Source organism: Schistocerca piceifrons, chromosome 2, assembly GCF_021461385.2.
Source record: "Schistocerca piceifrons isolate TAMUIC-IGC-003096 chromosome 2, iqSchPice1.1, whole genome shotgun sequence".
In the NCBI taxonomy this organism is placed as follows: Eukaryota; Metazoa; Arthropoda; class Insecta; order Orthoptera; family Acrididae; genus Schistocerca; species Schistocerca piceifrons.
In genome coordinates this window covers 654,147,840-654,161,138 of record NC_060139.1, presented here as the reverse complement: position 1 = coordinate 654,161,138, position 13,299 = coordinate 654,147,840, and the positions used below count along the sequence as shown (strand labels likewise).

Below are 13,299 nucleotides of genomic sequence, written 5' to 3'. Positions count from 1 at the left end.
TGCAAATTAATTTAGTCGGGGTGTTTCAAAGTCTTTGTGAGAAACATCAGGGGCGGTAGATCACGTCACGACGAACAACTTCTGTTAAGGATAAAAATGTTCGCTAGTGTTTCCCAGTGAGGCAGACGTCTTTTAATTGGATTCTCCGGCCGTAGGTCGACGAGAGTTCAGCAGATTAGCGGGATATACTAAGCAGGTGTGCTGTATCTGCATATTACCTACCCTAATAAACTGATAGAATGATTTTCTACAAGAAAATTCTCAAGAGTGAGTGTCTCTAGGCATAGAGAGATATTTTAGAGGAAAATCATCAACTATACCTGTTCTCTTTCAGGCAGAGCAGGTGACTGATTATAGGCAACACACATTGCATGCTCACGCCACAGTGTGCCTACGCCCTGTCGCCTCTCAGTGGCATGACACCTAGTGTCGTCGAGAAGCGTCAGCGCACATTCTGCCTGTAACAAAAGTTGTTCCCCATGGCGCAATCTACCACTACACTTTGAAACAGCCAGTATGTCGACGTCTTCGTAATCCCGCCAGCTAGCACCAAAGGATATTGCTGCTTGTCTGTCCTTTGAGGGTCTTCAATTTTTGACGTGAAACGTATGTGATTTCGCACTAGACTGGAAGCTCGGTTCAGTAGAAATGCCGTCTTGGTAGACAAGGTGAAGTGGACTGGTAACTGCCTCCTCACTCCCGCCCTGTGGCAGCATGTTTCTGTATCTCGAATAATTTTAAGCACAACGAGCGACGGAATCGTAAGACAATGGGTTACAGCGTTCAAAGATGGACATGCTACTTCTCTAATTTCGCGCCACCTCTTCGGGGTGGAGGCAGCCTCGGAGAATGTCGACGAAGTGATCTGCGTGGCACATAGAGAATGGCGGCAAAGTTACCTGTGTGACAGATAGTTCTCCTTTCAGCCGCTGCCACTCCACGGGTCGCGTCAAACATGTCTCATGCGGATGGCCGGTAGCCGGCTACTGGAAATAAATACATGACCCAGTAATCGTATCTCTTTGCCGGTACTGAAGCCTTCGTTTGCCGATTGGAAAATACGACTATTACATCGTCTTCGGACGTGGCTATTGATTGTGACTGTGATAGTGTGTTGTATAAGACGATTCTTGTTTTGTTCATTGGCCTCACATTATTTACAGGCGTGACTTTCTCTGTCTGTTGCGTTTCGGTTATTAACTTAGTGTCGATCTTAGTTTCCACACGCTATAAACGTGTTTCGCGGCAGTAACCTACTTAGTTTATGACAGATTACAAACACAGAATTAATGGTTATGATGAAGTGCGAAGTGCGCGACCATCTGTCATCGCAGAAGACGTAGTGCACAATGATGATGCCAAATTCCAGTAACACCTAAATGGAAATAACAGCTCCTGAAATGGAAGCATTGAACGTAATCAAAGAGAGTGAAGTTTAAACAAACAATTTCAGTCCGAAAATTGATGTTCACTGTTGTTTAAGTTAAGCAGCGGTTCTTTTTACTTAATTTTATCAGAATTAATTCCTATTGTGAGGCCTTCTGTAAGAGGAAACTGCACCGAGCAATTCAAAACAACAGGTGTGGAGAGCTCAGTAAAATAGTCTTTGTTGCTCATGACAAGCCCGTCCACATACGACTCAACGTAATCCCTGATCTAGAAAATCTGGCGGCAGAGTTTCTTGAGAGTGCAAAAAAATGGCTCTGAGTACTATGGGACTTAACATCTGAGGTCATCAGTCCCCTAGAACTTAAAACTACTTAAACCTAGCTAACGTAAGGATATCACACATATCCATGTCCGAGGCAGGATTCGAACCTGAGACTGTAGCAGTCGCGCGGTTCCGGACGGAAGCGCCTAGAACCGCTCGGCCACCGCGGCGGGCTCTTGAGAGTGCAAGTTAGATGTTGGTTGTAAGTTATAATAAACGTCTTAATACTGGTGGGAATTATTTTGAAAAGTCGCTTAAGGTGCATGCATACTGGTAACTTTTAAAAATGAGAGGCCTTCAATAAGTGATGCAACACTTTTTTTTTTAATTCTCGGCCAATTTAGGTATTTGCTGTGAGACATCGCGGAATATTCCCGCATCAGCCCCTATAGTTTCATGAAGTTCCAATGGGAGGCGCCGCTATACACAGCCTCCAAAATGGCGTCTGTAACGGAGGTGCGTTCCAAGTAGAGAGCTGTCATTGAGTTTCTTTTGGTGGAAAACAAGAGCTTCACAGATACTTATAGGCGTTGCATAATGTGTACGGAGACCTGGCAGTGAACAAAAGCACAGTGTTGTTGGGCGAGGCATCTGTCACATCGCAACGTCGCGCAAATCTGTACGATCTCCCGCGTGCCGGCTGGCCGCATACAGGTGTAACTCATGCAATGTTGGTACGTGCGGAAACTCTCATTCGAGGTGATCGACGGATCACAATCAAACCTCCGCTGGTGAACTAGGCATCTCTGTTGGTAGCTCTGACACACTCGTCCACTAGTTGGGCTACTCAAAGGTGTGTGCCCGTTAGGTTCCTTGACGCCTAACACAAGACCATAATGTGCAACGAAGGACGATCTGTTTTGAATTGCTTGCGCATTACGAGGGGTTGATCGTGATAATTTTTTGTCGAACGTCGTCACAGGCGATGAAATATGGGTTCATCACTTGAAACCGGAAACAAAACGGGAATCCATGGAGTGGCGCCACACCGCCTTTCCACCGAATTATGCTTGATGCCCTGCCTCATGGTGCAGCGATCGACTCTGAAGTGTAATGTACTACCCTCAGGTAGTTTAAGCAAAGACTTCAGCGTGTCTGTCGCCACAAAACTGAAATCTAACTTCTCCATGACAACGGAAGGCCTCACACAGTCCTCACGCCAAATAGGATCTCACGAAACTTCACTCTACAACCCGAATCTTGCACATTCCGACTTTCATCTGGTTGGCCCAATGAGGGATGCGCTCCGTGGAAAGCAGTACGTAGATGACGGGGATGTTACTTATGCAGCAAGATGTGGGCTCCGACGTCGATCAGTGAAGTGGTAAAGTACCATTCGGCCATACAGACTCTCTCAGTAAGGTAGCGTAAGGCCGTCGCATTCAATGTAGATTATGGTGAAAAATAGGGTTTTATAGCCACAAGAGTGGGTGTATCGGAATCCTGAATAAAACCAACCTGCTTTCAGAGAAAAGTGTTGCATGACTTATTGAACACTCCTCGCATTTTTAAAAATGTAATTATATTTGTTTAATATAGAAACGATTCTTAACTTAAAAACAAGCCTTGTAAATGTCGAGTCTTCAGACCGAAACTGTTTGCTGTAATCACTTTCTATTGGTGCTCAGTATGTATACTGATGTGTTCGGGATTGTCGTCTTCTATTTACCTCAGAGCTGTATGCAGAATATGTCTTAGTGTCATGTGGGCACGGATACTCCGCTCTGTCCTGGACGTTGTCGCTCAGTATGGCGCACGGGAACTGAACGCCACCATATCTCGTCTACATGTCGCGGTGTTACGTGAGACTGGAAATTGCGTGAAACAATCTTGGTCGTCACAAAAGCCCGATAACCTCATCCTGTGAGTTAATTTTTAAAATATAGTAGGGGTTCGTTATCTCACAACCACAGAGAAATCATTTGGTAGGAGAAGTGCAGGAATGACGACAATAATTAACTTCTTCCGCATAAGCTGCCGTCAGTGAATTGAAATATGCCGCCCTCATTGCCACAGACTATGTATAAGCAATATCTAATAAAAATTCTCAGTACTAAAGTCTTAACTTCAAGTAATAACGTGAGTAAACTCTTCAGCAATATCAGTCTTATCTTTAAAATAAATCCCTCGTCGAAAATATCCTGGTCAGTATCTAAGTACACAAAAACAAACACCGCCAATTTGCGTAAGACTTTGACTCTTATTAAAATCGACTAAATTTGCATGTCTAGTTACAACCTCTCCAGAATAACACTGATAACGTTACTCCACCAGAGAACAAAACCATTAGTGTCCATCTTCCTTAATTAAAAATAAGATGTTTTTAGTATTTTACAACGCACAGAATCTCCTAGGACAAAACAAACGTATCTCCGAGGAGCAATGGCCGTCGACTCGTATGCATCTAGTGACCAGGCATTCGACGCGGTTAGGTCTGCGGATAATCGTGAGTAACATGGAAAATCTGCAGAACACAATCCTTTTGTGTCTACAAAAAAGAACCTGTATGACATATATTGGGTCGGTGACTGGGGAAAAACGAGAGTGTGCAGGTCTGTTGTGATTTCCGATGAAAGCTGGTTCCGCCCAGACGCCAGCGATAGCTGTATGTTGGTTAGAAGGAGGACACTTCAGGCCCTGTAGCCAACCCGCCTGCATGCTATACACACTGGACCTGCACCTGGAGTTATGGCCTGGAGTGCGATTTCGCATGAGAGCAGGCTCCCACGCACGGTGACTGAAAGTTCGTTCGTCAGTGATTCGATCTGTTGTGTTGTAATTCATAACAGCATTCCAAAGGGTGTTTTCCAACAGGATAACGTTCGCTCACATAGCGCTGTTGTAACCCAACATGCTCTACAGAGCGTCGACAAGTTGTCTTGGCGTGCTCGATCACCAGATCTGTCTCCAATCGAGCATGTATGGGACATCATCGGACGATAACTGCAGCATAATCCACAAATAGCATTAACCGTCCCTTTATTGACCGACCAAGTGCAACAAGCATGGAAGTCCATCCCACTAACCGAGATCCGGCACCTGTACAACATAATGCGTTCACGTTTGCATGTAACATTCTGGCGGTTACACCGGTTATTAATGTACCAGAATTTCACGTTACATTAACCTGTAATCTTGTATTGTTAATCTCTACATATGTTCCCTAGACAAATGTGTTCTCGAAATTTCATTACTCTACGTTAATAATTTTTGGTGTTTCGAGTTTTTTTCGTCAATGTGTTTTAGTTTTGACACTTGTAGGGACATTTCACGTGATTCTTATTAATGTAGCATTCAGATAATTTCATCATAGCATAGATTAAAGTTAAAAAAAGCATATCTGCAATCTACGAATGTGTGGGGGAGTGGATTCAGGTGATCAGCAAATGAAAGAATGAGCCTCAAAAAGGCGTACTGTGATGTAAAAACGAAGTGCCGAGTTGCTTCACCATATGCGTTGTAACTGTGCAGGCCACAAGGTTGGTGGTCAGGCGTCTCCCACTGTTCGAGGGCGGTCCTCCTGAGGTCACCCATTGTGTGACGAGGGTACTTGCGACGAAGCTCCTCAATTTTCAACCGCTTAAAGCACGCTCAGCCAGGTTTATGTCAGCAGATACCTCAGGACAGTGTATTGGCCAACACTAAAACATTGTTTGCAGGACTGCGCAATAGCTTGGATACTCTCCTGTCCCAATGGCGCTCAGCTGTCAAAAGACCCCTTGTAAAACGCGTATGGCATTGGTACACGATGCCCGCCCAAAACCTGATTACTCTCCCTCCTTCTGAAGCCGTGGGGCTACATTCCTCAAACGCATTGGTGTTTGGCCATCTCCACAGTCTTCTGTGATGATCATCAGGTGGGCAGAGAAATCCTGGACTAGTCAGCGAAGAGAGCGCTACATCACTGAGCCAGGTTCTATTGTAGATTTCGCCTTGCCCAGATTCTTCGTGGAGCACAGTATTGGAGGGCTTGCGCTATTGCCGATGATAAACGCCCAGATGTCACGATAGCGTTTGGGTGTTGGGATGACGTCGCTGTTACATAGCCAATTCGGCCGGCAATTTCCCGTGCTGACAATCCTTTTTCTATAAAGTGAGAATGCATGCGCAGTCTTGAATTTGATGTGATGCTTGACTGCTTGCTGATTAACACCACAGACTACAACAGCCGCATTGTCTCGTTCACGATTGCAGACACCTCTAAGTTTATTTGAACATCCATTCGAGAAGTGGCAGTGGGTAGCAATTTCTAAGGTGAAAAGGCTACTGAGAACGCGGTTTCCAATATTTTAAGAAAATACACGCTGTAGATGTCTTGAGGCTAATGCAAAACCTTTTTGAGAAATTTATGAAGCGAAATGCATACAATACCCCGTCAGTCCATTAAGTTTTGAAAATGTATTAATAAAAAATTCAGGTTAAGATCGGGGTTTTAACGTTTACAGGAGGTGTTCAACGTGGCGTCCATTCATGACAAAGCACCACTCTGCCTTCCAGCGTACGGAATGACGAAGGCGCACCCATTGAAGTATATGCAGTAGTTGTTGTACCTGCAAGCACGCATTGAAGACGCAGCTCTGTAGTTTCCGCACAACGTTGATTGGCATGGCGTAGACCAATTCCTTCAAGTGTCCCAATAACGAGGTGTCTAGGGGATTGAGGTCTGGGGAACGAGCAGGCCAAGGTGTCGGGCATCCCTGACCAATGCAGGGTGACACTGAAGTGATCTCGCAGTGTGCCGAAAGTGTGCTGGTGCGCCATCACGCATGAACCACATTTTTATTCATTGCTGCAATGGCACAGCCTCCAGCAAGGTATGCAATACATTAATGAGAAAGTCCAGATAATGCTCCCCGTTTAACCTTTGTGGTAGGACGTACGGCCCTATTAATCTAAATGGCTCTGAGCACTATGAGACTTAACATCTGAGGTCATCAGTCCCCTCGAACTTAGAACTACTTAAACCTAACTAACCTAAGGACATCACACACATCCATGCCCGAGGCAGGATTCGAAGCTGCGACCGTAGCGGTCGCGCAGTTGCAGACTGAAGCGCCTAGAACCGCTCAGCCACAACGGCCGGCCCCTATTAATCTGTCGCCAAGTACGCCTGTTTATATGTGACTGAGAATCGGTGTAGATGCCCTCTTTCTTGAATTGCTTGTGGATTTACATCTGCCTATGCATGCTGTTTATGGATTTCACAGCACCGTCTCTTGTGGACCATGCCTCATCGGTAATAAAATCTTGGATGTGAACAGTGGATCTGCGACACACTTCTGCAAAAAGCCATTGACAGAACCGCCGTCTGTCATCATGATCCTGTGGCCTTAGGATCTGAATGCGCTGTAGATGATACGGGTACAACAATTCCTCATGAAATACCCCCTCCCCCCAGATAAGAGAGTGAGACACGCCTTCTGCTGCTGCTAATCGTCGCACACAGCTGCTTCTTCCAGGGGTTTCTTCCACAGGATGTAGTACACGCCCCGGGTTCCCGGGTTCGATTCCCGGCGGGGTCAGGGATTTTCTCTGCCTCGTGATGACTGGGTGTTGTGTGCCGTCCTTAGTTTAGTTAGGTTTAAGTAGTTCTAAGTTCTAGGGGACTGATGACAATCGATGTTAAGTCCCATAGTGCTCAGAGCCATTTGAACCATTTTTTGTAGTACACGCTCTCCCATGTCAGGCATGCGGACTTTGCGAGCCCTTCCACTGCCAGTCTTCCCAGGTGCAGGGGTACCTGTCGCTGGAAAAGTCTACCGAATAGCTCATCAGAGGGCAGTCTGCGCTGTGGATATTTTTCACCGTAGAGGGCACGGGCTCGCGGGCTTCGTCCATTTGCTAAACCATGGCAGAATAATATATCCGCCACTTCACTTGTCGAGTAATAGGCTTCCATTGCTAAGAAGTGAGGGAAGTGAGAAATACGAGGGTGGTTTGAAAAGTTCTTGGAACGGAATAGAAAAAAAAGCGCCTCGAAAATGAGTTTCCTCCAGACCTGCAACATAGTTGTCAACTCCGGCTATCAACCCTTCGTTTGAAGTGAATCTTCGTCTACCAAGAAAAATTTTCAGTTTTGGGAAGAGATGGAAGTCTGACGCCGGCCGCAGTGGCCGAGCGGTTCTAGGCGCTACAGTCTGGAGCCGAGCGACCGCTACGGTCGCAGGTTCGAATCCTGCCTCGGGCATGGATGTGTGTGATGCCCTTAGGTTCGTTAGGTTTAATTAGTTCTAAGTTCTAGGCGACTGATGACCTCAGAAGTTAAGTCCCATAGTGCTCAGAGCCATTTGAACCATTTTGAAGTCTGACGGAGCCATACCAGGTGAACAAGGCGGGTGTGGCAACAATTCATACCTTAGTTCACGTAATTTTGCCATGGCGACGGCGTGCATTTTTGATCCAGCGTCAAGAGTCGCGGCAACCGTCTTGCAGATAATTTTTTCATTTCTAATTCTTCAGTTACAATGTGATAGACCCTTTCAGATAACATCTGACAAGCGTGAGCAGTTTGACACACTTTCAATCGGCGATCCTCCATGATCATTTTGTGCACTTTTGCAACGATTTCTGGAGTAGTGACGCATCTTGGCCGACCACTGCGCGGATCATTATCTAAGCTCTCCCGACCAATTTGTAATTCATTTGTCCACTTGGCAACACTTGAATATGAAGGAGCAGAGTCCCCTACTGTATTCTGGAAATCGGCATGAATATCCTTTGCTTTCATACCTTCCTTTACAAAGTACGTAATCATTGCTCGAATCTAGATTTTTTTCCATCTTCGCAAATCGCTACGCGGGAACAACAACAGAGCCACGTTACCGCTACAGCTCTCTTCCAAGAGCACTGACGTGGCACATGTTTACAGGCAACAGTCCTTTGAATACCACGTGAACAACTCGTTCCGCTGGCGCTGACCTATCGTGGTGATTCCGAGAAGTTTTCAAACCACCCTCGTATACCATTTGCGCGTACAAACAGCGTAATGATAGTAAACACAAAAGTGAATCCGGGTTTGGAAGGAGATAAAACGCCATGATACGTACCCAGGGTTCACAGTGCTGTACAACAAGGCAAACAAACACGACGAAAGCTAACGTAGCCCACTACACGACTAGACTGCAGACCACCTAATGGTAGGTAGAATACTGTGAGTAAGACGCCATAATACCCTGCCGACACATTTGGCGGAGCGCCATTGCAACGATTGCGCTAATATTCGCAACCAAGCACGATGCAGCGCTTTCCTATGCACACGTGTTTATCTCGGAAATTATGCGTTTCCGGACCCATGTGTATTTCACTTATTTTTCTTGTTTCGGTCAGTACAACGGCCTCTCAAAGTATTCGATACCTTTCCTTGAACACCCTGTGTAGTGAGTGTTGGTTATGATGTCAAATCGTTGAGGCTTCATGTGAATTTCTGCGCTTTCTCTTTTTTTGGTAGGTTCGTATTGATAACACGAAGTCTCGTTACCCGTGACGATTTTTTCGATAAAACAATTGTCTGCGCTTCGCATTTCAGTTGCAGTAGGCGTCCATCGTTGTTTTTGTTTGGGAGTCAAGGTGTGTGAGACAAACACTGCACACAGTTTTGCTGCCATCGTAGTTACTGCGCTGATGTCACTTATACGCCAGTAATAAAATAGCCTCAAAACTATTTGGGAGGACGGTGTATACCTTCTTGTCAGTAAATAAATGCGCTAATTTAATTTTCTGTGTTTTTATAAAACAGCGGCTCTTAAACTAAGGGGGACCATACCTAGGTGTATTTACATTTAACGACACTCTGAATCGCATAATTGCAACACAAGTGAAACTGTTAGCATGTCCAAAGATAGTGTCGCTCATACACTATGCCTGCACTTCAGTCTGTTCTTGTTCAGAGGAGTGATGGGTCTGTGCGGCTTCAGAGGGAGGCTGCGCGCCGGTAGGAGAGGGTGACGGAGGTGGCGAGGTCCGCGGCCTGGACGGCGGCGGCGGCGAGCGCCATGAGCGCCTCCAGCACCCACAGCCACCTGCCCAGGTGCAGGCTGCCCTCCGACCACTGCTCCCAGTTGGGCCGCAGCTCCGCGCCTGCGCACACCGCTGCCGACACGTGCATCACGATGCCCACAGCCAGCACCAGGCGAATCTGCAACACCACGCCCCTCGCTTCGTACGAGTTCTCCACCGTGTGTGCAGCACAGATACAAGTACATACTGTCACACAGCAGTCGACATACACTGAGGTGGCAAAAGTCACGGGATACTGATACCTTCATACACAGATGCCAGTAGTATCGCATACACAAGGCATAAAAAGACAGTGCATTGCCGGAGTTGTCATTTGTATTCAGGCGATTCATGGGAAAAAGTGTCCTACGTCATTATGGTCGCACGATGGGAATTAACATACTTCGAATGAGGAATGTTGGTTGGAGCAAGACACATAAGACATTCTATTTCGGTTGGGAATTCAGTATTCCGAGACCCACAGTCTCAAGAATGTGCCGAGATTGCCAAGTTTCAGGTATTTCCTCTCACAACGAACAACCCAATGTCCGACAGTCTTCACTTAACGACCGAGAGCAGCGGCATTCGTGTAGAGTTGCCAGTGCTAACAGACAAGCAACACTGCGTGAAATAACCACAGAAATCAATGCAGGATGTACGGTCAACATACCCGTTTGGACAGTGCGGAGAAATTTGGCGTTACAGAGCTACGACAGGAGACCTGAATGCATTTGTTAACAGCGCATCAGAACCTGCAGTGCCTCTTGTGGATTCGTGACCATATTGGTTCGACCATAGACGACTGGAAAACAGTTGCCTGATCAGATTAGCCCCGATTTTAGTTGGTAAGAGCTGCTGGTAGGATTCGAGTGTGGTGCAGACCCCACGAATCCATGGACATAAGTTTTCAACAAAGCACTCCGTCTTCAGGCCACAACTGGCCCATCTGGACCTCACATGAGGATGCGGATAGGAGGGGCGTGTGGTCACCACGCCGCTCTCCCGGATGTTAAGGTGGTTTTCTTTGACCGGAGGCGCTACTATTCGGTCGAGTAGCTCCTCAGTTGGCATCACGAGGCTGAGAGAACCCCGAAAAATGGCAACAGCGCATGGCGGCCCGGGTGGTCGCCCATCCGAGTGCCGGCCACGCCCGACAGCGCTTAACTTCGGTGATCTGACGGGAACCGGTGTATCCACTGCGGCAAGGCCCTAAGTTGTCAACAAGGCACTATGCAAACTGGTCTTGGCTCCGTGATGGCGTGGGATGTGTTTACGTGGGATGGACTGGGTCCTTTGGTCCAACGGAACTGATCATTGACTGGAAATAGTCATGTTCGGCTACTTGGAGACCATTCGCAGCCATTCATGGACTTCATGTTCCCAAACAACGATGAAATTTTTATGGATGACTATGCACCATATCACTGGGCCACAATTGTTCGCGACTGGCTTGCATAACATGCTGGACAATTAGAGCGAATGATTTGGGCGTCCAGATCGTCATAATATGAATCCCAACGAAAATTTATGGGACATAATCAACAGTCAATTCGTGCACAACATCCTGCACTGGCAACATATTCGCAATTATTGACGGCTGTAGAGGCTGTATGACTCAATGTTTCTGCAGGGGGCTTCCAACGACTTTTTGAGTCCATGCCACGTCGAGTTGCTGCACGACGTGAGCAAAAGGAGGTCTGACACGATATTTGGAGGTACCCCATGACTTTTGTCACCTCGTGTTTTTTGTCCTCTACAGCTTTTTGCATTACCTTGGAAGATACTCCCTGATGTTTTATCACATGTGGTATCATCCTAACTCTCCTTCTAGACAGTGTGTTCCGTACGATCCCTTCTTTGCCGATTCTGCAAAGGGTCTCTTCGTTCTTTATCAGTCCATCTAATTTTCTACATTCTTCTGTAGCACTGTATCTCAAACGATTCGATTCTCTTCATTTCTGAAATTCCCAGAGTCGATAACTCACAACTATACAATGTCATTCTCAGAAATTTCTTCCTCAGATTAAGGCCTATGTTTGATATTAATAGGCTTTCCTTGACCATTAACGCCCCCATTGTCTGTGTCAGCCTGGTTTGTCCTCGTTGCTTCCTCCGTCACGTGTTATTTTGCTTTCAAGCCAGCAGGTGTCCTTATCTTCGTCTACTTCGTGGTCGTTAATTCTGACATTAAATATGTTGCTAATGTTATTTTTGCTACTGCTCACTGCTTTCATATTTCTTCAGTTTCCCCTCAGTCAGTATTCTGTGCCCTTTACACTGTTTATTCCATTTAGGAGGTCTCGTAAATCTTTCTCATATTCACTGACAACACCAATGTCATCAGCGAATCTTATCATTGATATGCTTTTATCCTGAATTTTAAGAACCTTCCTTTTAGTTACGTCAGTACATGTTGAAGAGCAGGGGAGAAAGACTGCATCCATGCCTGATATCTTTTTTAATCCAAACATTTTTGTCTTTGTCACACTCATTGTTCCCTTTTGATTTTCATACGTATTGCATATTATCCATCATTCCCTATAGCTTACAGTTACAACTCAGACAAGTTGCTCGATTTTAAGTCATGGAAGGCTATTGCTAGGTCGGCAAGGCTTGTGAAAGATTTTTCCTTAGCGGACATATAGCTGCACATTAAGATTGTATCAAGACGTTCGAAGCATTTTCACTGCCAGGCAGGTATGCGTAGCTATAGACTTGCGTCACTGACGTGAATTTATTGTATAATAATAGAAAATTTTGATGCTCGCGTGCCTTGCGCAAACAGCAATAGCTTGAAGATCAGGTCGCTCTCTTCGCCCATGCTCTCAGAAGGCAGAAGGTATCGGCACCCATTTTAATGCTGTGTTCCTTGTATTGAGGAGACACTCGACACAGTTCCGCCCTGTTGCCTAGTGATAAAAATATGAGCTCAAGGAATATCTGACCATATTTGAGACTCGATTCAGGACCTAATAGCTGATATACACTCTAAACATACAAAAATTAAGAAAAAGGAACCACGCAGAAATTATCCAAATGGGACGGAAATATGATGTACATGTACAAACTGCTTTCAGATAATTCCTTGATTCTTTTTTTCTTTTGGCTTGGAGCCTATTTTCATCACTGTAGGATTACTGTAGCCTACGTACATTTGTGCTTACTGTGTTCAAGCCTAGGTGTTCCTCCTTAATTTTTACCCCACACATTTCTCTCCGTTACCAAAGAAGTATCCATTGATTTGTCAGAATGTGTCTTATCAAACTATGACATCCGTTAGTCAAATTATTCCATGAAGCTCTTTCCTCCGCATTTTGATGCTGCACCTGTTTAGTAGTTAACCAAACACAGCATGGCATCCTTATATTAAAACGAAACCTCATCTCTACATTGGCTCCCTTTCGCCAGCGACGAACCATTCCGCTGTATCGGAACCGTCGTCAAATCCTTCACACGAATCCATTACACATTCATTGATGCTGAAAATCAGGTCTGTCTCCAGTCTATCAGGCGCCCGAGAACTCCATCCGATGATTCTATCTGCAGAACAAGTCTGAATAGCTCCTTCGTGGCACTAAACTGACGACTTCACC

General features: G+C 45.8%; 1 protein-coding gene across 1 annotated transcript in view; it reads left to right on the top strand.

Annotated features, from left to right (window-relative positions):
* LOC124775900 (adenylosuccinate lyase) overlaps positions 1–13,299 on the top strand; it is a 492,241-nt gene that overhangs the window by 270,306 nt on the left and 208,636 nt on the right. The gene's annotated exons all lie outside the window — the stretch shown is intronic.